We start from the raw sequence: 26,294 nt of genomic DNA, 5'->3' as shown, positions 1-26,294 counted from the left end.
TATTTGAGGGACAACTGCCGTCTAGAGCTCAAGTTTTGGTATTTTGATTAAAAGCATTTAAAACAAGAACAAAAATCTCTCCTTTTTTTAGTTATGTGATGACTTATATTTATTCCCATGATGGCACATTTATCTGTTTGCTTAATGAAATGGAGAGTACCATGTAGTCTTTTTTTTGTTTCCTAGAATAAAATCTTTATTTTAAAAAATTGAGAAGTATTTGACATAACATTTAAACTTAATTAAAATTTTTAAATATTTTCAATATTAAAAATTCATGTTTCCTGTCTCCAGACACTGAACTAGACAGAATGAAAATATAGCGATGAATAGCCCAGCCAGCTTGGCTCAGCGGTTGAGCATTGACCTAGGATCCAGGAGGTAGAGGTTTGATTCCCCTTTAGGGCACATGCCCAGGCTGCAGGCGAGATCCCCAGCAGGGGGTGTGCAGGAGGCAGCTAATCAATGACTCTCTCTCCTCTCCCTCCCTCTCTCTGATATCAATAAAGACATATTTAAAAAAATAAATTAATAAAATGCAGACTCAACTATCAAAGACCTCAGCAAGAACCCTTAAGAAGAAAAATGATAATAATGAAGGAAAAAAAAAAAAGAGAGCCCTGGCTGGTATGCTAAGTGGTTAGAGCATTGGCCTGTGCATGAGTGGGGAGGCAACCAATCAATGTGTCTCTCTCACATCGATGTTCCTTTCTCTCTCTCTCCCCCTCTCCCTCCTTTCCCTACTACCCTTCCACTCTCTCTTAAAAAAAAAAAAAAAAGCCCTAGCCAGTTTGGCTCAGTGACTAAAGTGTCAGCTTGCGGATTTCAGTGTCCTGGATTCGATTTCGGACAAGGGCACGTACCTCAGTTGCAGGCCCGATCCCAGGCCCTGTTCCAGGTGCGTGTGGGAGGCAACCAATTGATGTGTCTGTCTCTTTCTCTCCCCCTGCCCTCCCACTCTCTCTGAAAAGCAATGGAAAAAATATCCTCAGGTGAGGATTAAAAAACCCCCAAAAATATATATATATAAAAAGGAGGAAAATAATAGAAACTTTGCTGTAACCTGAAACTAATATAAAATAGTATAGTCTTTAAAATTTTTATTTATTGATTTTAGAGAGAAAGAGAGGGGTAGGGGGGAGAGAGAGAGAGACACTGATTTGTTTTTCCACTTACTTATGCATCATCGGTTGATTCTTATATGTGCCCTGACTGGGGATGGAACCTGCAACCTTGGTCTGTCAGGATGATGCTCTAACCAACTGAGTGACCTTGCCACAGTAATATAAAATAATATTGAATGTCAACTGTAATTGAAAAATAAAATAAACTTTATTATTAGGTAAAAAGCATGTCTCAACATTATATAAATCATAGATCTTAATTGTTAAAATGCTTAGAAAGAAAACAAGTAGAAAGATATAAATCAAACTATTGTAATTGTTTTGTTATTACATGAGTTTGGGTACTCTATATTCTCTACATTTTCTATTATAAGGTTATTAATTTTGATTGGAAGGAAGAGTAGTATACTCTTCTAATAAATCTAGTATAACTTTAAAAAAAGAAACTTCAGTATAACTTTAGAAAGCATCTGTTCAGTGGCTTAACATATGGCTATATGAAGTTTATGTGACTTTTTCTCCCTAGAACTGTGGAATGGAAGAGTGGGAGGGGCATGGATGGAAACTGGGAGCCCCGGGCTCTGTCCAGCCTTTCCCTGATTAACCCTGAGGCCTAGGAAAGTCACATTCTCTTCGGTCTCAGTTTTCATTTGTAAAATAAGGGGCTTAGAGGTTTTTAACTTTTTCTTCCCCGAAAGCACACATGGGGACAGCTTCAGAGGCCTGGACCCAGACTAAGAACTGGATCATCTTATCTCTAAGCTCCTACTCACCTCTGATATTCTGTAATCCTGTTGTCCAGGTCATCTTTGAGCTAATAATAACGATGACTTGTATTTATAAAGGATACATTCCAAAGCCTTTTCACCTTTCATTTTTTTGTCCTTAAAACATAACTGAGTAGAGTGGGTGGTGAGGGATATTCCTTTTCATTATAAAGAAAGGGGTACCATACCCGGCCACCACTTTGGTAGGGTCACACAGCCAGAGGACTGTCCTGGGATCAGAACCGGGCTTCTGGTTGCCAGCTTGGTTTTTTTCCATTAGGTTTAGTTCCTCAGTGGTTGTCTTTAAGAGTTATGTTTGGCAGTGCAAATATTCCAGAATGTGTCACTTGCAAAGGAAACTATTTGTTCATCTGCTGAAAGACCTGTTTTTTTTGTCTGAATTTGGATCACTGAACACCTTGCTGCCTGACCTTCAAAAGGTTACTTAATTTGATTTTATTATTTTTTTCTTGCCACATTTTCCATAGGGACACATTTGTAGGACTTGGGTGTTTTGAGCAGACTTGTTTAATGCTTATTGATTAAAGAGTACATTGTAATGATTACTTCTCAGTATTGTTCAGCACATGAGAAACTTGTGAAATAAATGTTAAGAGAAAATTCCAAATATTTGACTTGTTTCATCCAAATATGTCCTCATAGACGAGAGACATTCTTGCAGCCTGAAGACCCCTCTCTGGGCTCAGAGCTGCTGGGTGGGTTGAGAACTGGGTGTGGATTGTGTCAATGACCATGACTGTCCAACAGTGGCTTCTTGTGGCCTTCTGGCCAATTCTGAATATTTTAAGGACTGATTTTTTTTTAAAAAGTTCATTCACAGTACAGAGTCTTAGCTACATAAAGAGCTCATGCATGCAAAAGAGTACTAAACCTTAAAGCCCCACAGATGTTAGATGGTTTATTATTGATGAAAAGTTATACATCATAAAGAGGTTTTGAATACTCAGACCTGGAGGTGATAAGATGGTATACAGTAGGCATCACTCAGATGTTGGGTGTGTGTATGTGTCCTCCTGTCCTGTCAGTGATGTCTGATACCTGTAAGGAGATGAGCTGACATCATTCACTGTCCAGGCATGGAAAAAGGTCTTTGTTCATTTCACTGTACGTTTCTTTAGGATACCCGAGAGGATGAGGCAGGTATGCATAGCCTCACTGACACTGCATATAAATAAAGCCTTCATGTCATATGTCAGCTTCCCTAAGTGACTTGCTCACTAGAGAGAGGAATTGGTGGAGGTGTAAGGCAGTCAGTGAATTCTTAGCATTAAGCAGTAGAAAATCAGCAAGAGTGGAAGCCTGGTCAGGAAATGAGGCTGTCAGAGACCAAGGCCAGTGATGAAGTATAAGCTCCAGGCTGCTGCCACCGTGCAGGGATGGCGTCCACTTAACCACAATACCTGCTGTAATGCCTCCTTTGTTAGCTCTGCTAGTATTTATGAGCATTTACTTTTACTGGGAAACTTGCATCCTGTAGGTCAACTCTTCTCTTCTAGTGGCCTCCAGTCTATAATTTATTGATAGAGTGGCAGGGTTGTCAGTAGTGAGCTCGGGAATGCCTTTAGTGAGGCTGCTTTGTTGAAGTACGTGCTTTTTATTTTATTTTATATTTTATTTTTTAAAAATATATCTTTATTGATTTCAGAGAGAGGAAAGGAGAGGGAGAGAGAGAAATAGAAACATCAATGATGAGAGAGTCATTGATCAAGCCCACAACTGGGGCATGTGCCCTGACCAGGAATCGAACCCTGATGGCCTGGATCCTAGGTCTACGCTCAACTGCTGAGTCACGCCCGGCCAGGCCGTGCTTTTTATTTTAATTTCACTCTCTGAGCTGAGAGTGTTCGGAGGTAGGGTACGTGGTTAAAGGGGAGTGGGTGAGGCAGGTCGAAGGGGCTGTCCTGGCACTGAGTTTGCTGTGCCCCTGGTACCTGGCTCTGTCCACAGTTCTGGGATTCTAAGATTAAGGTGACTATTGCACTCTGTGGAGGCAGCTCAGTCAGGATGTGGGCCTAGAAGCACTCACATTTCATTGGGATAGTAACAAATAGGAGTGTGTGCAAAGTAGAGGGGAACAAAGAGAAAGGGCAGGTCTGACTGCCCTCAGGACACTGCAGAGAGGTGACTCTAAGGGGGGTGACTGTGGAGTGGTTTTGCTAGTCCACAGGTGCTTTCCAGGTGGTGATGATGGGAAGGTGAGACCAGGCAGAGGCCCAGAGCTGTAAGGATTCAAGTGTGAGGGGAACCGCTGCAGATAGAGGGAAGGAAGGCTGGAGGGCAGGTTCAGGTTGTGTGATCTGCCTGGCACATCAACCTTGGACTTGGGCCTCTTGGAGGATGAAATTCAGTGGGGAGCTGTTTTGGGGTAGTGGACACACAGCTTGAAGCTCTGTGCAGAAGCAAGCTGCCATCACTTGTGAAATCAGGGATGCAGATGGGGGAGGATGGCTTGTTTTTACAAAGGTCACCTGTGTCCCCAGAGACTTGAGGATTGCCATTGATGTTCCTAGGAAGCAGTGGCTAAACTCTGACACAAGGCTTCCAGAGTGGATTTGGCCTCAGTCTTGACTCATTTTCTTTGCCTGCATTTACATTTTTGGATAGTAATGTAGTGGCTGCCTGGATTCTGCTTCTCTTTCCGTGTGGGTTATGCTTACAGATCCATGCAGTCAGTGTGTAACTTTTACTCCAATTCCTTTAGAAAAAAGGTAATATTGCAATAAGATACAGGTAACATGCTCGTAGAGTCACACAGCCTTGGGTTTGAGTTTTGCTCTACCACTAGGTAACTGTGGCCTTCCTTGACCAGATGCTTCAACATCCCCCAAAATGGATGCTGAAACGGTTCCCTCCTCATACGACTGAGGAGGGCAATGTGAGGTGATGGCCTCAAGAGCCCAGCATCTGTGCCTGGTCCATGATGCTGGCTCAGTGTAATTTGCTATTGCCCAAAGTACACTGTCTAGTTAAGTGAGTTTGATAATGAAGTGAAATATACTATTTTTAGAGCTCCCAAATTGATGTTATGTTAACCAGTTCTGTTGAAAATTCTAAAAACGTGTTATTTTTTTTTTTTCCCAGCTGGGGCATATTTAGTATATTTGGACCTTTCCTTGGTCACTGAGGGTTATAGGGATGCTGTCAGGGCTGTGGTTGTGGGTGAGGCCTGTAGCCCTGTGTGGAGTACCCTCCCATCCTAGCACTTACAAGGCCTGCTTCCTCTCTCCTTACATCTCCAGGCCTCTTTCCTCTTGGTTGGGGTGAAGGCCTGAGGGTGGTTATGTCCTCTGGGTTTTGAGGGCAGCTCTGCACACAAAGGCCTCGCTCCCTCTGGGTTGGTGATTCTGTGCCTGAGCTGAATGTTATAGGTTATAGGAGGCCTGACCCTGTGATGGATGACAGGATGTTGCTGTGACTAGACTTAGTGACTCTCAGAATTGGAAGGGAGTGTGTGTGATGGTGATGATAACTCATACTCAGGTGATGAAAAATATAAATACTTGAAAAAGAAAATTGTAAGTAATATACAGCAATAAGTTAAGATTGAAGAAGTATGTTAAGTTTCTTGTTTTCCAAACTACCATTGCCCTTTTACTTTTATTTATTTTTTTGCCTTTTTACTTTTAGAATGAATATTTAAATAATAACTTGACTTTATAATTAAAGAAAAAAAAATATATAAACAGCTTGGTTGTGTAGGCATTTGTAGTTTACCAAGAACTTTCCATAGCCCTCATTTTGTTTTCAGAGCAGCCTGGTTGGTTTACTCCCCCTTCATTGTTCAGAGGAGAAAAGGGAGAACTGGAGGGTTGGTGGTTTTGCCTGAAGTCAGTGGGCCAAGACCCCACACAGGCCTCACCCCAAGTCCAGAGCTCCCAGGGAGCCTAGTTATGGGGCCTCTGCTGGAGCCTGCAGGTGGTCTTCAACATAGAGAATAAACTGTGGCTAGCTAGTGTTCGAAGTTTCCTATTCCACTGAATGAAATTTCATTATTATAAAGTGATGCCCAAACCATAGTTTGTGAACATTTTCATGTTTTAAACTACATTTTGTTGCATTGTACCCAATTACATTGTCGCCAACTGAGCGTGCCAAGTCTGTGAGTTGTGGCCTTCAGAGAAAACCACAGAGCAGGCTCTGCTCCCCTCACAGACCTCCACGCCTGCTGTTAGTGGGTTTGGTAGCTGACTGATTGCTGGGGGACGGAGCTGGCCTGCCAGCGTGCCCTTTAGCATGGATATGACAATACTTTAATTAAGGAAGTCATTTTGACCTCTGCACCCGCAAAGGTGTATCAGCTGAGTCTGAGTAGGTGCCAGTAAGAGGGGAGGCAAGGGAGGGGCAGATCGGGGGGGGGGGGCATCACCATCTGAGACAGGCTTCCAGGTTCAGAGGTTTCTGAGGGACCATACAAGAAGCTTTACATCCCTGTTCATTCAGTTCTTGCACAAGGTATCGTTAATCCACTTTTCATACGAGTAAACCGAAGCTCTGAGAGATGACATGACCTTCACTGGATCACCGACCTTCACTGGATCACCGTTAGAGCCTCGGCTCTTTCCCTTATCTTGCTGCCTTGAATAAGTGAATTCTGAGTCACCTGCAAATATGGAAATAATCTTTAAAAGTTAATCTTCTTCCCTACCTCCCAGAAACAGAAACAAGACAAATTCTGTGGTCTTTTGTTTTGATTAAGATAAGATCTATGCCTGCAACTAACTCACTTAAGATAATCTGGACATTTGCAATAATTTACACAGTTGGGAGATAAAGGGAGGAAAGGGAGAGGCTTCTAAACAGCCTAGCAGCTGGACGTGGGTTGAGGTAGTCTCTGCTTGTCCACCTGTTTACCTGCCCACCCTCTGCCACTGTCCAGCTCCCAACTGATGAGGGCAAGCAGCATACCTCGGGATTCAGAGCTGGCTCAGGAGTATTGTTGCCTTACCTACCACTGGCTACCTTTGGAAAGGTGTCATATACTACTTAAAATCAGTTACTTGAGGGAGTGGAAATTGCATTTCTGTAGAGCATTGATTTTGCACTACACTTTGTAAAATTGTGAAAGATCACATTTTGCTGCCATCATGATATCAAATGAAGATCATTTGTGCAGGTAAATTAGAGCTGATGTTTGTTTTTGTGCTTGTGATAATCATAACTTTTGTATCAGAGGGCTACCCCTCCCCCTTGTCTTTTAGGTCTTTTAAATATTGAAGGTCCAACATAGAAAATAGAGTTTTCTGCCTGGCTGGCGTGGCTCAGTGGTTGAGCATCGACCTAGGATCCAGGAGATCGCAGTTTGATTCCGAGTCAGGGCACATGCCCAGGTTGCAGGCTCGATCCCCAGTGAGGGGAGTGCAGGAGGCAGCTGATCAATGACACTCATCATTGATGTTTCTTTCTCTCTCCCTTTCCCTTCCTCTCTCTGAAATCAATAAAGACATATTTTAAAAAAAGAAAATAGAGTTTTCTGAGTAAAGAACTCTCTTTGTATTTTACCTTCCACACAGCAGTTTAATCATGTATCTTGGAGGCAATAGCTGGCACCTACTAACTGCCTACTTTGTTCCAGGCTTCAAAAGAGGCAAGACAGGTGCATTGCTCTGTCCACCTCCAAGGTTACCAGTTTGAACATGAGGATGCTGCAGGCAGTGAGATCCTGTGCTTAGTCCAAGGTCATCCAGGTCGAGAAGTGGGGAGAGGCTTTGAAGCTCTCTCATTGTTATGACTGTGTCATTCAGATTTGCTTAAATATTTTTCATGTTTTGCCATTGTGTGTAAAAAGATTTAATGGTTGCATAATCCTGTTGATGTCATGAGATTAATACATTCCCCTAATGCTGGACATTTTAGGTTATTTCCACTTTTTTTTGTTATAGATGAATTTGCAGTTTATAATTTCATTTATAATTTCATTTGTGTAATTAGTTCCTGGAAATTTTGGGGATGAAGTCCCAGGAACAGAAGTGCTGGTTTAAAGGATCTGCATATCTTAGAGGATTTTGAAAACCTCTGTTGTTTGTGGGTTTATTTTTCTGGTTACTTATGGATGAAAATGCTGAGAACTTCTTCCTCTTTAAGATATTTTGGCCTTTCGAATTGCCAAGTATCTATAAGATAAGAAACTTGTGAGGGTTTCTTAAGTGGGTCACATTTTCTTCCTAGGTATCTGGATATCATTTACTTGAACTGGGTGCTTACTTTTGTGAGTGAGACAGTCTTCGGAAAAGTCTTCCTACTTTATTACCATTATTATCTCCTTTCTAATCCTCATCCGAGGAGCGAGGACATTTTTTCCATTGATTTTGGGGAGAGTGGAGGGGGGGGGGATAGAAACATTGATGCGAGAGAGACACATTGATTGGTTGCCTCCCATGCGCCTGATGGGGAGCGGGGATTGGCCCTGCAGCCAGGTGTGTGCCCTTTACTGGGAACCGGACCTGTGACCCTCCGGTGTGCAGGCCGACACTCTAGTCAGCGCCAGCCAGGGCCTATTTTATTTTTTAATCACCTGAGCTAAGGTTCTTCATTCCCAGGGTTGTAAATGTTTGTGGCTGCATGCCATCAGCTCAGTCGCTATGTACTCTGAACCCCAGTATCTCTCAGGACCTGTTCTTGTTTCCTTCACTTTATTCTACATGTTAGGAAAGACTATGCAAGGTTGTTTCTCCTGTATCATTCATCAGTTGGGATGGCCTGGGGGTGTCTTGGCAATCTTCTGGTTTTGCCTGACTACTTTGTAGATGCTGCTCTCACGGATGTTCTTACCTCTGTTCAAATATCTCAGAGAATTTATTGGGAGGTTTATAGTGGTGTTTGCTCTTGTGTTTTTCTGTTCTGAAGTCACTGTGTCCTTCACTGTGTTCCTTCACCATGGGCCGGCTTTTTCACCTTCTACTGTCCCTTAGGTATTCACCTTCAGACTGAGTGGAGTCCTGTTTTCCTGGTGGCTTATTTTCCAGGATCTGCAAAAAAAACCGTGCTTAGCAGGGACAAGGAGGGGCTGCAGGTGGGGAGGAGTGGCTGGACCTCAGCTCTCACCCTTGGATTCTATCTGTTTCTCCATCAAGCCCCCCTCCCTCGCTTCCCGTGGGGGCTGCTTCCCCTTTAGTTCTCTGGCCTCACCATAACAAAACTCTCTTTTCTTGGTTCCTCTTATCCTAGCTAAGAAAAACTGACGTTCACAACAAAACAAAAGACGTTATTACATAGTAAGGTATAAATAAGAGGAAATAATCACAAGCAACACAGAAGCATAATAAAAGTTTTGTTTCCCAGGCACAAGTGGGTTTTTGGTGCCAGCACCGTAGGGCTAGCCTAACTGTATTGGCTCGGCTGGGTGTTGCCAGCTTCCTGCTTCCCCTCTCTGGCCCTGTTTATTCTGTCAATAAATCCAAATTTTAGAGTAATGCTTTGCTGTGTGCTTGACAGTCTGTGTTTTTGTCATAAGTATGGAAGTTGTACTTTGCCCTGGTTTCCACAGATGCCTAAACATGCCGAGGTTGGCTGTTGCTTAGGCAACTGGCAGAGCTATTGGTTGTGTGTGTGGTGAAAACTCTGGCAGGGGCTGGACAGAGGCCCCAAGTCATCCTTAAGGCTTCTCAACCAGGCTGGGTGGTAACTACCAAACCCCAGAGGCACAGGCTCTTAGCTTCCCTTTGCCCTTTCTACTCCTAAGTCATGGAAAAATGAATACGATTGGGTCATTGGAGTGCTACAGTATGTCTCCTTTCATGAAAACTGAATGAAGTAGTTGATAGAGTAAATTCTGGACTAATCTTCTGTTATTTTATCTTTAATGCTGCCTTTATTTCTTTTTGGATTTATTTATTTCCTTTTTGCTCTTGCAGGAGTGGGTCTGAAGTTGGTGCTCATCTCCAGAATTGCTGTTTTGGATCTGTGCTTTTTGGTCTACCAATTCTACCAGAAACTTGCAGGTTCACGAAATTTGGAAATAGTTGAAAATAACATGCTTTCTTGCTAAGAAGTAAAGAGACAGGGGAAAAAACCTTGAAATTCGTGCCTTTCAAAAACTTAATGTTAGCAGTGTGACTGGAGAGATAGAGCCCCATTCGTGGAAGACTGTAAAGCCCACTCCCTAGTCTCTTGATTTGTTGAGGGGGCTGGCTCTTAGGGCCCTGACTGGGACGCAGGTTGCTTTCACCTGTAGGAGGGCCCTCCCTGGAGCAGTGGGACAGGGACAAGCCTCTGCTGTGTTTGGGTTCCAGGTTCTGGTCGTGGGCCAGCCCAGTGCCCTGTGCCGCAGGGGTAAGCAGCCAGCCATTATTATGTAAGGAGCTCTGCAGGCAGATCGCCTGGGCTTGAGTCCCACCCAGCCCTGGGCAATATAGTGCATCTCTCTGCACCTCGGTTACTGTGCCTGTAAAATGGGGAGAAGGATAGGATTGTTGTGAGGACTGGTCGAATGGCTGTGTCCCACACTTGGGACAGTAGTACACCTAGAGAGCCTTATTTAGTGCTACCATGGGTGTGCCTCTGAGCCCCTAACCATCCTGCCACGTGCCTCTTTGATTTCCACTTTACAGTTGAGGAAACAGGCTCACAGAAACTTAACTCTTCAGACCCAGATCTGCCTTCAGGTTCTCCATTCAGTGCACTTGTGGTCCTCCACGGGGACCCTGGCTCTCCAGAGTGCTAGAATGTGATTGCAAAGGGACTGCTCACTCAGGGCTGTGCCCATCAGGCATAGTTTGTAGATGGATTTTTTTTACTGCCCCTGTACACACACATGCACACCATTTATTATATATTACAGTATATAAATGATGCTGTGATTATGATTAATAAAATACCAATTCATTTTAAAACTTGGATAGCTAGCTTTTTATCATCTTGATTTCCTCAGTCATTGAATGCTGAAAGTACTGTCCTCTTGGGAACTAGGGACCTCGTTGATCTTCAAAAAGCATCCTTTTTTGTGGGGAGAGTTCAGTAGAGGTTTATTGTTGCCCTTTTAACCCTGTCCAGTGTGTTGGTGTATGTCCTGCTGTCTGACATCTGCATACCTCATGGATCAGGGTGTGTTGGAGAGATGGAATCCTCAGTGTAGCTGGGCTGAGTTGTGAGCTGCAAGCAAGGTTGGGAGTTCACAAGTCTATACCAGGTTCAAAAAGCAGGAGTGTCTGAAGTCCCTGTGGGAGCAATGAAGGTGATTACATCCTAGGGGCCTCGAAGGAATTCTGCTGATCCTTTGATTCTCTGGAAGCATGATTCTGGCTCACCTGTCTTCCCTAGGGGCCTTCATGGCGCACAGTGATTTTGTTTTGTTTTAGTTCAGCAATCCTGCTCCCTCCTTAACCTGGGGCTCGTGTTGCAAAGTACATCCCTGAATCCTAACCACAGACCTAAAGGCTGGGCTTTCCCGTGGCTAAGTTGGTGATTCCATGGAGGCCAGCCCAAGAAGCCTCTTTTTTCTAGGAAAGCTGTCCTCTTGGTTAGATTTGGTTTTGTAATTTTTCTGCCCTACTCACCTAACCTTGGTCATTGGTGTTCTGAGACACATGGGTGGAATCCAGCAATGTTTCTTGACCTGTATTTGGGTCTCAGATCTCCTTCAGAATTTCACGAAAATAGCTTCTTTCCCCCATAATGGACACAAACATTTTTGCATGCAATTCTGACAGGTTCATAAATCCTCATTCATTTATTCAACAAATATTTGAATGTCAAGTGCATGGTTATAGGCAGTGGGGTTATAGCAGGAACACAGTAGACCAAGACCTAGTGGGGGAGGGAGGTGGTCGACAGAGCATGGTTAGACAACCCCGTCCCAGGGTGCAGAGAAGGCCACCTCGGTGGGCTGGAGTGGTCAGGCCTCATCCACCTGCTTGTGGCTAGGCCAGCCTCCCAGTTCCCTCCCAGCTTTTACCTTCTTGAACTGGTTTTTTACTTCACCATCATTATAATGACTTTTTAAAATTTAATATTTACTGAGGTTTATTTTGTGCCAGGTGCCCTACTTTTCCATGCATGACTACACTTATCCATATGACAACATTGTTTTCAGGTAGAAAGCTGGGCATAGAGAGTTTCAGTGACAGGCCTCATAGCTAGGAAGTGTGGTGTGCATTTTGGGTCAGTGTGCCACTTGGTGTTGAATTCAGCAAGCCAGGCCTGAGTACGTTATCAGAAATGGCAGCAAAAATTAATTTGACCATTTTGTTCTGGGCCATCTCTGTCCTTGGATTGGTTCTTTAGCAGTCAGAAATTTAATCTTTACATGACAGTCACACCAAATTGTCTTGTCAAGGGTGGAAACCTGAGTGAAAATGCTTTCAAGCCTCCCTGTGGTAGACATTATAGACAATATATGCTTTCACTGTTAGCAGGATTGCATGGTCCCATCCTCAGTTCCAAATAATTGCCTCGTGAAAGACATTTGAAATGCACATTATTTAGTACTTGGCTGAGGAGAATTATATGCACACTGGTTTTTCCACACCAGACAGTTGTTTTCTTGTTTTAACTTTTCAGGCACTGCCCAGTGGACAGAGTAACTTCCTGAAAAGTTGCTTTAAAAAACTTTGTATCCTCTGTCCAGGGTGGAATGAAACAGCATTTGTGATCTTGACTCAGCCCCTGACATAACAGAATCGTTCTTCTGACTGGAAGTTTGCAAGCTGCCATCCTCCTGGCATCCACAGCTGCTTGTTCCTTCAATATTTATTTTACATTTAATAATTTGATAGGTCTGCTTCCAGAATTCTAAGACTTGCCACAGCTTCGTGTAAAACACAAACTGCACTTTTGGAGTTACTTTGAAACATGACTAAATGCCAGGGTTATGTTTCTCTACATCCAGCTTTCCTCGTGGACAAATGTCTGGACTGTTAGGCTCAGTGTTAATTAAACGTTGCAGTGCCCAGTCTTCTTTCTGGGCTTGGGGACTGGAGAAGCCCCAAGGCTGGGAGGGGAAAGCTCTTTTGTTGAGAGAGAAGCTCTTTTTCCCAAGAGAAGATTGTTGGAAGTCAGGTCCTGAGACAGGGTCAGGGAGGCATTCTAAATGCAGTTTCCAGTCTGAAGGGGCCAGGCAGGGTTGGGAGAGTCCAGGTTTGAAGTTTAATAAGATAGAGATTGGGAATGGGAGGAAGGGGTGGCTGACAAGAGAGAGTTTTTAAACAAAGACCCTATATGATTTCTGAGTGGGGTTGGTGGGAAGCTGCAGTGGCTTCTTTCCCTGGCTGTGGGGCTGTGGCACAAGGGCTGGATGTGCCACATGGGACTCCTTTCCTGGGCCCTCTTCTAATGGGACTCTCCCCATGGGATGAGGAATCTGAGAGGCCAAGAGTTGTGCCCACCTGAAACCTGTGCTTCCACCTCTAGACCCTGTGCAGGGACAGAGACCCTGGCATTCCTTGTCCCAGTAACCCCTAGGCCACTTACAAGACCTGTGTGAGCCTCTTCCCTGTGGTCCACCTTGGGTTGGGCTGTGCCACTGTGTGCACACGCCTCAGGCTGAGAGGTGGCCAAATGGTGGGCTGTGTGCAGGGTGTGTGTGTAGATGGAGCTTGGGTATGCAGTCTGGGGTGTCCCCATGAGTGCATGTGGGGTGCAGGGCACAGCTTTGGAGTCATTATGTATTTGGTTTCTTGAAATAACAAAATCAGTGCTTATTTATTGAGTGTGCTTGTCTCATGCCCTCCCTGCTGCTCATGATACCCTTTAGAGCATGGAGATGTCCTTCCCTCTCTGACTGCTGGGGCTGGGGGAGGTGGGTTCCAGAGCAGGCCTATCCCCTGCTCAGCTGTTCTCACCACTAACCCAGCTGCTTGGAAGGAGGACCACTTGCACTGAGCCTTCCCCCTAGAGTCTCGTCTAGGGCTTGGCTGCTTGAGGTCTTGGACTTTGTTAGCATCTGGCACCATATCAGGATTTCAGTCTACATCATGGGCTTTTTAGAGCTCATATTTTATTTCTGCTTTAGCTTCATGAACAGTTTTAACATCGACACATGAAACTTTTCCTTGTAGCAAAGCACAGATACCCTGGCTCCGAGGTGAACAGCTCTTAGAGAAACTAGTCAGGTCACTTCTTCAACAGCAAAGCAGTGTTCTGGGTACATTTTTTGTGTGACTTCTGTCCTTGAGGCAGGGAGGGCACTGGGTCTCAGGTCACTTCCCCAGTCACAGCGTCCCACAGTACACATGACCGTCCGGGTGCCACCCCTCAGGATGAGCGCCAAGTTGGAGAAAGCAGGGCAGCTGCCTGAGGACTGTGGAGCCTTCGGTGGTGTCCGCAGCCCAGGGGGTCACAAAAGCTGGTCTGAAATGGTGTCCTCACCAATGTGAGAAAAATAAGTACAATGTGATCTTTATGTGTTAAGGTTAGAAACTACCTTTTCTTGGGAAGAGCTCTCTTTTAATATAAAATGGTGAGCTCTGTATGTTTTAGTTTTAAAGTCTTTTTTTTTTTTTAAAAATATATCTTTATTGATTTCAGAGAAAGGAAAGGAAAGGGAGAGAGAGAGAGAGAGAGACAGAAACATCAATGATGAGAGAGTCGTTGATCGAGCCCGCAACCCGGGCATGTGCCCTGACCGGGAATCGAACCCTGATTGCCTGGATCCTAGGTTGACGCTCAACCGCTGAGCCACACCCGGCCGGGCTAGTGTCTTTTTTTTTTAGTGTTGGTATAAGAGCTGGTAGTTTTTTGTTTCCTCCCCCTTCTAATCCTCATCTGAGGACATGCCCCTTCATTGACTGTCAGAGAGAGAGGAAGGGAGAGAGAGGACCCCCCCCACCTCCTCCCTCCCCTAACTGGGGATTGAACCCGCCCTATTCCCTTCTTTGCGCCCAGGATGCCCAGGATGATGCTCCAACCAATGGAGCCACCAGGCCAGGGCAAGAGCTGGTAGTTTTTAAAGAATTCTTACTTGACAAAATAAATAGTTAGTGATCATAAAGACTTCTCCACCAAAATTTAAACTTTATTGAGTATAATTAACAGACAGTTGCACATATTTAAATGTATAATTTGGTTATATGAATACGCCTGTTAAACCATCACTACAATCAAGATAATGAACATACCCATTATGCCCAAAAGTTTTACTGAGAGACTTTATTTATTTATTTATTATTTTTATTTATTTATCTTTATTGTTGAGAGTATTACAGGTATTCCATTCCCCCCCCCCAATTGATCCCCTCCATTTCGCTCCCACCCCCTTCCCAGGCCTTCACCCCGTTATTAACTGTGTCCATGGGTTATGCATATATGCATATAACTTCTTTGGTTAATCTCTTCCCACCCTCCACCCCCCTTCCCTCTTCCCTCTGAAATATGATTGTCTGTTGCATGCATCAATGTCTCTGGATCTATTTAGTTCGTCAGATTCTTTTGTTCATTAGCTTCTTCTTAAAGAGGACCCTTCAACATTTCCTGTAGTCCTGGTCTGGTGGTGATGAACTCCTTTAGCTTTTTCTTATCTGTGAAGTTCTTTATTTGACCTTCAATTCTAAATGATAGCTTTGCAGGGCAGAGCAATCTTGGTTGTAGTTCCATGTTTTTCATCACTTTGAATATTTCTTGCGACTCCCTTCTGGTCTGCAAAGTCTCTGTTGAGAAATCGGCTGACAGTCATATGGGTGCTCCCTTGTAGGTAACTAACTGCTTTTCTCTCGCTGCTTTTAAGATTCTATCTTTGTCTTTAACCTTTGGCATTTTAATTATGATGTGTCTTGCTGTGGGCCTCTTTGGGTTCCTCTTGTTTGGGACCCTCTGTGCTTCCTGGACTTGTAAGTCAGTTTCTTTCCCCAGGTAGGGGAAGTTTTCTGTCATTATTTTTTCAAGTAGGTTTTCAATTCCTTGGTCTCTTTCTTCCCTTTCTGGCACCGCAATAATACGAATGTTGGGCCTCTTGAAGTTGTCCCAGAGGCTCCTTATACTATTTTCATATTTCTGGATTCTTTTTTCTTTTTGCTCTTCTGGTTGGGTGTTTTTTGTTTCCTCATGTTCCAAATTGCTGATTTGATTCTCAGCGTCCTCTACTCTACGTTGATTCCATGTAAATTATCTTCATTTCAGTTTCTGAAGCCTTCATTTCAAATTGGTACTTTATTATGTTATTGATTTTCTCAGTTTTTTCCCTAACAGTCTGCTTAAACATCCTTATACACAAAATTCTGAACTCTGTATCTGTTAGCTTGCTTGGATCTATTTCATTTAGTTCCTCTTCTAGAGATTTCTTCTGTTCTTTCCTTTATGACATGTTTCTTTGCCTCCACATTTTGGCTGCTCCCTGGTGTTTGTTTCTATGGATTAGGTAGAGCTGCTATGTCTCCTGGAATTTGTAGGGTGGCTTTGTGTAGTAGGTGTCCTGTAGGGTCCAGTGGCTCAGCCTCCCCAGTCACCTGAGCTGGGCCTTCTAGGTGCTCCCCGGTGTGGGCTGTGTGCACTGTCCTGTTGCAGTTGAGCCTTGGTTGCTGTTGGCATCACTGGCAGGAATTGACCCCCAGGCCAATCAGCTGTGAGGACCAGCTGCAACTACAGCCAGAGAGCTGCTGTGCTGGAGACACCCCTATGGATCAGGATTTACTTCAGTGGAGCTTTGGTGTTCGCCAAGTGCGCCCCTTGAGTGTGTCACTTGTGGATGTGGTAGGGTTGTAATCCAGCGTGGTGGAGTCTGACCACCAGGTGCACTGTCTCTGGGGCCTCCTGGGAGGTGCAAAGTCAGCCTGTGCCAGTGCCTTGCCCAGGGCCACCCAACATGAGCTACACAGCAAACCGTAGTTGGCTGCTACTTGTGCTGGGCTTGGAGGTGTCCAGGAGAGGCCAAGCCATGAACCAATGCAAGCGGCCACTAGTGCCAGGCTTGGGGCCACTTATGAAGCCATATGGGACACACTGCTGCTTGTTGGAGAGATTTTAGGGAAGTCCTAAGCATGAGGCTCGAGAGGCCACTTGCACAGAAAAGCCACTGGAAATGGCCTGGATGAGCTTGCAGGTAGGGAGGGGCGGGGCCTTCAGGAATCACAAGGGCAGGGCCAAAGGTGTGATTCAGGTGCTGGCGACTCAAATATGGCGCCTGCCTGCCGGCAGTGTTCCGGGAGGACTCGCCAAAGGAGCAGTGGCCTCTGCCAGCTCTTCTGCCTGGGAGGAAGTCACCCCTCCAGCTCTCGCCCCGATTTCAGGCAGGTTAGTTTCTCCCCAAGTGTCCCCGGTCGCTTTCAAGCTGCTGCCCGGGGCTGGGCTCAGAGGGAGCGAGTCTGAGTGAGTCCGTGCTCGGGCCCTTTGAGAGGAGCTGCTGGGGCTCCCGCAGCTTCCACGACCCTCAGCCACAGTTCCCGCTGGTTTCACAGCCTGGAGTTGTGGGGACATCTCTTCCCGGCCCTGGAGGCCTGGTCTGGGGGCCTGCTGTGGGGCTGGGACCCCTCGCTCCTCCGGGAAACCCCCACTGCCGAGATTCCCTCCCGGCTTTCAACCTCGGCACCAGGTGTGGCCCCCAGCGGCGTCTCTGAGATTCAGCCCCCACCAGCCCGAGTGTCCGCCCCTCCTACTGCTCTCGATGCTTCTTCAGTTCCCTGGTTGCAGGGCTTCTGTTTGCCAGATTTCAGGAGGCTCTGAGTGACGGTGGTTCTGTATTTTGTAATTTTGATGTGGTAGCAGGAGGCGGCGGGTGCAGCTGTTACCTACGCCGCCATCTTGTTTCCTCCTACTGAGAGACTTTAATAGTCATTTCTGCCTGCCCCTCCTCACTCCAGGCAACAGCTAGTCTGCTTTCTGTCCCTGTAGATTTGTGTTTTATAGAGTTTTACATAATTTGGATCATACAGTATATACTGTTTTTCATTCAGCAGTATTTATTTTATTTATTTATCCTCACTGGAGGATATTTTTTCCATTGCTTTTTCAGAGGGGCGGGGAGAAACATGATTGTGAGAGAGACACATTTGATGGTTGCCTCCCGCATGCACTCCGACCAGGGGATTGAGCCAGTAACCGAGGTACATGCCCTTGGCTGGAATTGAACTCGGGACCCTTCAATCCAAGGGCTGATGTTCTAATCACTAGTCAAACCAGGTAGGACTCAGCAGTATTATTTTTAGATTCATCCATGTTGTAGCATACATCAATATTTCATTCTTTTTAATCCAGTTTATGGATATGACACATGCACATACACACACAGTATGTGTTTATCCATTCACCTGTTGATACACATTGGGCTGTTTGTAGTTTGGGGGTGTTACAAATAAAGCTGTTATGAACATTTGTGTTCAAGTCTTTGTACACATATATGCTTTCATTTCTCTTGGGTAGATACTAGAGTAGAAGGGCTGGATGATATGGTTTTGTTAGATGAACTAAAGTGCTGTACCATATTGCATCCCCACCAGCAGTGTATGAGAGTTCCAGTTCCCTAGGTCCTCACCAATATTTGGTATAGTTAGTCTTTTTCATTTTTGCCATTCTGGTAGGTCTGTAGTGGTGTTTCATTGTGGTTTTAATTTGCATTTCCCTCATGACTAATGATGTTGAGCATTCTTTCATGCACTTATTTGTTGTCTGTATATCTTTCTTGATGAACTCTCTGTTCAAGTCATTTGCCCACTGGGTGGTTTATTTTATTGTAGATGCTCCTTGACTTTCAATGGGGTTATGTCCAGTAAACCCGTAATAAATTGAAAATATCCCAAGTTGAAAATGCATTTAATACACCTAATCTACTGAACATCACAGCTTAGCCCAGCCCACCTTAACCATGCTCAGGACACTCAAATTAGCCTACGGTTGGGCAAAATCCTCTAACACAGTAAAGTGTGTGAATATGTGGCTGACTGGAAGCTGCGTCACTGCCCAGCATCACTAGAGAGTGTCACTAGCCCCAGAAAAGAGCAAATTTCAAAATTCAAAGTATGATTTCTACTATATGTGTGTTGCCTTCACACCATTGTGAAGTTGAAAAATTGTATGTTGGGGACTGTCTGTATTTAGTTTTGAGATTTCTATATTCTGGATGTAAGTCCTTTATCAAATATGTGATTTGCAAGTTTTCTTCCAGTATATAGGTTTTCTTTTTGTTTTCTTAACACTGCTCTTTGAAGTTTAAAAATTTGCTGGTCAGTGGGTTCTGTGGTTTTTTGGTTGGTGTCATAGCTAAAATCTTTGCTTAATCCAAGGTCACAAATGTTTTCTCAAAGAAGTTTTATAGTTTTATGTTTTATGTTGAGGTCTCTGATCTATTTTGAGGTATTTTTTATGTGTGGTGTAAGGTGTGGATTGAAGTTTATTTTTTTTCTATGTGTATCCAATTGCTTCAGCACTATTTGTTGAAAAGTTCCCCGATTTTCGGGGCAATTTTTAGTTAGTGAAATCCAAGTGTCTGGGAATTATGGTTCTGGGCACACAGATCTCTTCTGTTTCATGATTGTTTACTGTTCTTACCAGCTTAACATAGTCTGGCCTTTTCTCTGTTTCACGTGTGTCCTAAGCCTCTTGACGGCAAAGGTGCTGTCCCTGGGCAGCTAGTGACAAAGGGGTTGAGAGATGCCTGCTGGGATTTCATGTGGTCTGCCACTCTACTCTGGGCTGTTAAGGACTTTCTGCTGGGTAAGGTCTGGGCAGTGTCTCATTTCCAGAGGTGACTGTGGAGGCATGCCCGGTACAGAGAGGTGAAGGGACAATAAGCCGCCTGTGCCTGTGTGGGTAGGATGTGGTCCAGGCTAGCTATCATTTCCTTCTTTCAAGTCTCCCAGTGTAGCTCCTGCTCTTCCTTTTCATGTTTCTCCCTTGTCTAATGCTTGCTTTTTCTGTATTAATTCTGGAAAAAGGGAAATCAACTTGGGGTTGCTTGATCAAGACTACAGAGCAGGAGAATTGTTGATGTGGCAATTAAAGCTTGAGCTTTCTGACTCTGGACATTGCTTTGGGCCAGACTGCAAGGCTCATTCAAGGTGACCTTGATGTGTCCTTTGCATTGGTAATGTGGGGGGTGAAAACAGATGGCCAGGGGCTCTATATGAACCCATAATGGACTTCAGTCCTATAGTCAGTGAAGGGAGGGCACAGTAGGGGCGGGTGTGGGTGGGATCCCATCAAGTGGCGATAGGGCTGTGGAGCCTGGGGTGATGTGGGCTGTAGAGATGTGGGTTTGCTGATTAATTTCTGGGTGAGGGGGTCCTTTTCACATTTCAAGGTCCTTTTCAAATTTGACCCCTTCCTCTAGAATACAATGCAGAAGCAGAGAAGCAGACACAGGTAAAAGCCAGCCGAAGCTAGGTGGCAGGGTGTATGCATGTGCACATGCTCATGTTCTCTTTACCAGGAAGGCCCTTCTAGGGGTTGGCTGATGGCTGATGGATGGTGTGGCGGGTTGGAGTGACTACTAGTAAAGGGTAACCCTGCTGAGCCCTAGAACTGGGTCTAGACATGGAGGGAAGTGAAGCCAGGAGACCTGGAGGCTGGGACCACCATGGGGCCTCCTAGTGCTCCCATCCACTGGCCCTAGAGTGGGGAGTGTGGAGCCCATCAGCAGCAGGCTGGGCAGCCAGCTGGCACCTGGAGGTGAGCACCCCATCCTGAGTGTTGTGCAGCTGAAAGGAGAGGGCCTATCTCTGGTCCTGGCATCTTCACACACTTCCTGGTCTCATTTAAAAATATATATATATTGATTTCAGAGAGAGGAAGGGAGAGGGAGAGAGAGGTAGAAACATCAATGATGAGAGAGTCATTGATTGGCTGCCTCCTGCACGCCCCCCACTAGGAATCGAATCCGCAAGCTGGGCATGTGCCCTGACAGGGAATTGAATCGCGATTTCCTGGATCCTAGGTCGATGCTCAACTGCTGAGCTATCCCAGCTGGGCTGGTCTCATTTTTTATAGCAAGAAGCCGCTTTCTGACCTTTTGTCACCAAACAGGACAAACAAACCAACATATGTCCACCTCTAGGGTTTAATTTAGAATAATAATGAAGCATCAGCCCCACTTTTGTTTTTCAGCCACCTCCCTTTCTTTTTTTTTGGGCAAGCAGTTACCTCTTTTGAAGTAGTCACCACTGCTTGGTTTTACAAGCTCTTCGTCATTAAGTTGGTGGTATTGTTGATGTGCCAAGGGGAAGAGACCTGTGTCTGTAATGGGGAGGTGCTCAGCCCACCCCAGGTTAAGTTACTCTCGTGACAGTGAAATAGGCTGAAGCTTTACAGCCTTTTGGCACAGGTGAAGAGAAATTTAATTTCCATTTCTTCTAGTTTACTCTGCTCCTTCTTCCCAGATGCTCTGAAGCACCAAGTAAAGGGAGTGGTTTTTCCACTCGGAGCCATCTTTGCATCAGGTGTAGCTATCCAGAGGTCCTAGGTCAGGCACGGATGGTCATAGTCACCATGCTTTTATCCCTGTTGGGTGGGTTTTCACTTTATCTCCAGATTCAGTTTGGAGAGAGGGGAGGTGGGAGCAGAGTTGTATTAGGTTCACATATCAACATCAGAGTACCTTCATAGAAGCCTGGGGCTTTTTCTTTTAGATTAGAAATGAAGAATTCTGAATTAGGTACTTAATTTGTCCTGGTCCTAAAGCAAATTATATAGCACTCTGTTTTCATTGATGGCAGGGAAGAATGTTTTAATACCCCACTAAATGTTGAGTCCCATAGCCTGTGCATAGCTCACTCAGAAGAGTTTTACACTAATTTTCCAGGAGGCAGTGCTGTCCCCGGTACTTGACATGACACCTCACCAACGGTCACTCAGCATTTGTCTCATGGGACTGGGAATGGCCAGCAGTCAGCTAACTAAAGAAGTTGGATAGAGCAAGAATCATAAAATCAATACATAGTTTAGGCATTTTATTTTTAACTTAAATCAATGTATTTCATATACCAATCTTTTTTTGACTTTTTAACTTTGAATCTGCTGGTGAGAACTGTCAGTTGTTTTCTTGCATAAACCACACCTATCATTCATTTATCGTGTTTGATGCTTGGTTTCTGCTTGAAGAGGATTGAGAATTTAGATACATGAAGCAGCCTGAGTTGCTAAATCCTAGATTTTTACAAATTTTCACCCAGTCCTTTACACTTGTCTTACCTGTGTTACCCACATGTATGATTTAGTTAGGATTTTTAAAAAGTTTAAAAATTTTAGCAACTTGTAGTTTTTATAGAAACAACTGTGCGCTTGTTCCACAGGTTTTATAGTTAAGTATGTGTATGTTTGTGTGTATACCTATATATATATAATTTGCAAATGCATATATATTTATATGTACAATTGGAATAAACAGGTTTAGGGACAAACACTTGTTTAGCACACTAGGCTACCTGTGAGTCTGTTTGCCACATGTGCTCACTATGCCAAGGGGGTCCTTTAGTAAATTACACAGCGATTCTGTTCTCAGGAAGCTACCAGCCTACTGGGGGCAATGTCTGTATTTCAGTAACTATAACACAAGTTAAAAAGTGGCAGATGCCTTTAGAAAGAGCATGTACTCCCAGCAGGAAGGGATCCAGGAATTCTCGGAGGAGCAGGTGTTTGACTGGGCCATTCATTTCTTTCTGTGTTTAGTTGAATATTTTTCTGTAAGTAGAGGTGTGAACAGTTGTACAGATCATTGAGCCTTGGGCAGTGGTAAGAACATCTGACGTGTGTCTGAAGTTTCCATGACTCAGTCTTTTGTAGAGGCACAGTCTGTTTCTCCTGACAAAGCTTTGAATACCCCGTTGTCTGTGCTCTGCTGCAGGGGGTTAGTCAAAAGGGATGGTGTTCCTTTCAGTCAGGAATCAGTGGAGCAGTCACGGTTCTGTTGTCCCAAGCTAACCTGGGTTAGAAGCACTTCCTTGGAAGAGTGAGTGAGGTGGCTTCACAGACTCAGAGGGAACCTGAACAGGAGCCAGGAGAGGGATTGCTTCAAAGGGGTGGGATGGGGAGAATTCCTCAAAGCCCAGTTGGAATGCTGTTACGAGGAAGAGGAATGGTACTGGGCAAGGAGCAGCCCTTTCAGATGCACTTCGTAGAGCTCCTCATGGGGTGATACATTAACTAGGGGCCAGGGTGCATCCAGGAGCAAATAGACTTTGTCTTTCCAATGAGTCCACCTGAACTTCTAGAAGCGGAAAAGCATAGCACATCGTCCGTAGGAAATCAGGAAGTACCGTGATTCCCAGGAATTCAAGAAATGTTGCCAGACTGTCTCCTGAAACTTACTGTCCATATGAGCATAGAAGCCTGCCTGTGTTCTGCCATGTGTGGGTGTGTGAACTCAAGCAAGGAGAAATGTCTGAGAGCAAAGAGCCCAGCTTTGCAGTCATCCAGCTGGATAGAGGGTAGACTCTTAGCTCTGCAGCCAACTTGATGTGGACCTTGTACTCTTTTGTTGTGTGTAAACAAAAGCTGTTTGCAGTATTCTTTATTAGATTCTCAAAGAGCAGGTTACTGCATTTGTTACTATATGCTCATGTCAAGTGAAACAAAAAGATGTATACACAGCAGAGTGGTAATAAACCACCCAACCCTCTGAGCTGGTGTGGCAGCAGAGCCTTCCACAACTTTCTCCAGGCTCACAGACACAGCACATGTTTTAGTAAAAGGAAGAACATACTGTAGGCTTCACTCAGCAATTTGCTGTTTTCACTCCCCTTTGGCTTACATTCTTCTGATTTGAAGCACTCTAAGAACAAAGGTCTGACTGTGTGCCCTGCCTGTTGTAGGCGTTTACTGTTGAATGGATGAATGAATGAATGCTATACTCAAGATAGCTTTCCAGATTAGTAGTTTTTGGTAGTTACTCCAGATGGAATTGCTTCAGACCTTTTGCGGGACAAGTTAGACCAGCAGTGTATGAGTATACCCTTTTCTGGGCATGCCCACCAGCACCAGATGGGTGAAATATTACCTCATTGTTGTTTTAATTTATATTTTCCTGAGTACCAGTAAAGTTGAGCATCATTTCACATGTTTATTGGCCATTTATATTTCTTTTTCTCTGAATTCTATACCCATATCTTTTCTCCATTTTCCCCTCCTATTGGATTGTTTTTCTTTTCAGTTTTAGGAGCTCTTTGTATATTGGGTTATAAGTCCTTTGTTGTATATATTTGCAAATATGCCACGCTTTTGTTTCTGTAATTTGTTTTTGCTTTGTATAGGTGTCTTTTTCTATTAAATATAAAGATTTTTATGTAGTCAAATATGACTGTCTTTTTCTTTATAGGGTTTAGATTTCTTGTTTCATCCATGGTCAAGAGAAGACTATAGACCAATTTCCTATGTACATGTGTATATGCAGGTATATGTTTATATATATATATAATATATATTATATACATACACAGGGTGGGGCAAAAGTAGGTTTATAGTTATGAGTATGTGAAACAGCGTTTATTCTTCTTATTATTTTTGTATTGTATTATTTTCCATAAAAACAGCTGTGAATCTACTTTTGTCCCACCCTGTGTGTGTGCATATTTGCAACATTTCTAAATAAATAATTTGAATACAGTAGTGTATTAAAAGATGAATTCTCCATGACTTCTGTAGAAGTATAGGAATTACCTAAGGTGAGGAATTGGGTTGGCTGAAGGAAATTCTGGCTCAGGGCTTCAAGCATGGTGTGTCCCAGTCCTGCCTTCTATTAAATCTCTTGACTTTGGCCAAATTAATCTCCCTGTACTTTAATTTCCTCATCTGTAAAATGAGCAGGACAAGAATAGTATCACATAGGGTCCATGTGAGGACTAAATGATTTAACGCGTGTAAAGTGGTTAGAGCAGGACTTGGTGCATAGTAAGTGCTCAGTTAGTGTCATGCTTAACAATTCACTACATAAAATTAAAAGGAAAGCCTATGCTGATATATATTAACAGATGTTTGAAAGACATAGGATTCTACAGCTAATCCTATAAAAATCTAGGTAAAATGGTCACAGGAGTAATCTACATAAATACAGAAGTGTTTACGAGAATCCAGCAACAAGCACATTAAGTGGCCATTTCATTAGGCTCCAGCCATGACACGGAGACCTGCATGGAGCACTGTTCCCCAGTCTGTGAACCCCCAGATGATCCAGGGATAGGCTCGTGGGGAAAGGAGTCAGAGGAGTGATTGTGACAGTGTCTGTCCAGCCTCCACCGGCCCTGTTTTCTCTTCTGCTCTCTGGAGCATCTGACCACCTTGTTCCTGAGGCCTGCACGTCTTCCCCATTGGCCTTTCACTACGTGGTAAACAGCCTCCTGGTCTCACCCGGCAGGAACCAGGAATACATTCTTGGGGTTGGGTGCGGAAGAGGATTATGAAAGTAACAAGCGACCTCAAACTGGCCAGGGGAGCAGTTTCGTGGGAGTAGGAGGAGTACTGGGAACCAGATGTGACATCTAGAGTGCCGAGGGTCAGCAACAGGTGGGCTAACCTGGCAGGTACCCGTGGCTCTGCTCTCTCTGAGAAGAGTTAGCACAGTCATAATTTCAAACCTCCCTTCCTCTTCCACATGCAGAATGAATGTACCAGCTCTCTCAAAATGAGAGAGGGAGGGAAGGCCTGAATGCTCTGAAACCTGGGCTCCAGGTCAGATTGGACCTTCCAGACTGGCCTGGAAAGCCTTTTTTGGGAGAGGGAGGTACCTTGGCATTGACTAGCTTTTGCCTGGCATTTGGTGAGAAACACACGTTTCTCTCCTTGTGTCTTATGACACTTTTCTTGCCTACCTCTAGCTTAGAAGTGTTTTATTAGACAACTTAAAATTTATGTAAACAATGGGTGATCGGTATGTAAGTTTTGAAGCATAATTATAAAAACCTCGAAGCCAGCCTCCTAGCTTGACACCATCATGCGCCATAGGGAAGCTCCTAGTAGGCATTTCCTATTAGGGGTAAAGTAGTCCAGGAAATTTTCTCATTCCCTATTCCCTTTTTCTTTTCTTTTTTAAAGAATACTTACACATATGTGTATAACATATTCAGGTTTTGTTTATGAGCTTTATCAAAAAGAGAATCAGGAAATCTGCATATTGGGGTTTTTCCTTCATTTTCACTGCTTAATAATATTCCACAGTGTGTATATTAGTCAGGGTTCTCCATTAGGATGTATGTGCATATATAGAAAGTGATTTATTTTAAGGAATTGGCTTGCATGATTATGGAGACCAGCAAGCCCAGATCTGCAGCCCAGGAGAGCCAAGGCTGGCAGCTGAGGGACCTAGGAGAGTTGATGGTGCATATGAATTCCAAAGGCTGGTTGGGGTTTTTTTCATTGCTCTTCTGTTCAGGGCTTCAACTGATTGGATGGGGCCCACCCACATTATGGAGGGCAATATACTTAACTAATTAAAATGTTAATCTTTTCTGAAAACACCCTCACAGGAACACCCAGGACAATATTTGACCTAATATCTGGGCATTTGGGGCCCAGTCAAATTGACACATACAATTAAACA

At 44.2% G+C, this 26,294-nt stretch overlaps 1 protein-coding gene across 18 annotated transcripts in view; it reads left to right on the top strand.

Moving 5' to 3' along the window:
- PACSIN2 (protein kinase C and casein kinase substrate in neurons 2) overlaps positions 1-26,294 on the top strand; it is a 114,635-nt gene that overhangs the window by 2,671 nt on the left and 85,670 nt on the right. For 2 of the 18 annotated variants that reach the window (XM_081127339.1, XM_081127345.1), the window contains exon 2: positions 9,763-9,849. The exons of 15 other annotated variants lie outside the window; for them this stretch is intronic. The gene's annotated coding sequence lies outside the window, so the exon portion shown is untranslated. Of the gene's footprint in view, positions 1-9,762; positions 9,850-26,294 lie in introns of those variants that run through there. One more of the 18 variants, XM_081127324.1, reaches the window with a different exon arrangement.

The sequence above is a fragment of the Miniopterus schreibersii genome, assembly GCF_964146895.1.
Source record: "Miniopterus schreibersii genome assembly, chromosome: 2".
In the NCBI taxonomy this organism is placed as follows: Eukaryota; Metazoa; Chordata; class Mammalia; order Chiroptera; family Miniopteridae; genus Miniopterus; species Miniopterus schreibersii.
Note: the sequence above shows the minus strand (reverse complement) of the source record. Positions and strands in the feature narration are given on the sequence as shown.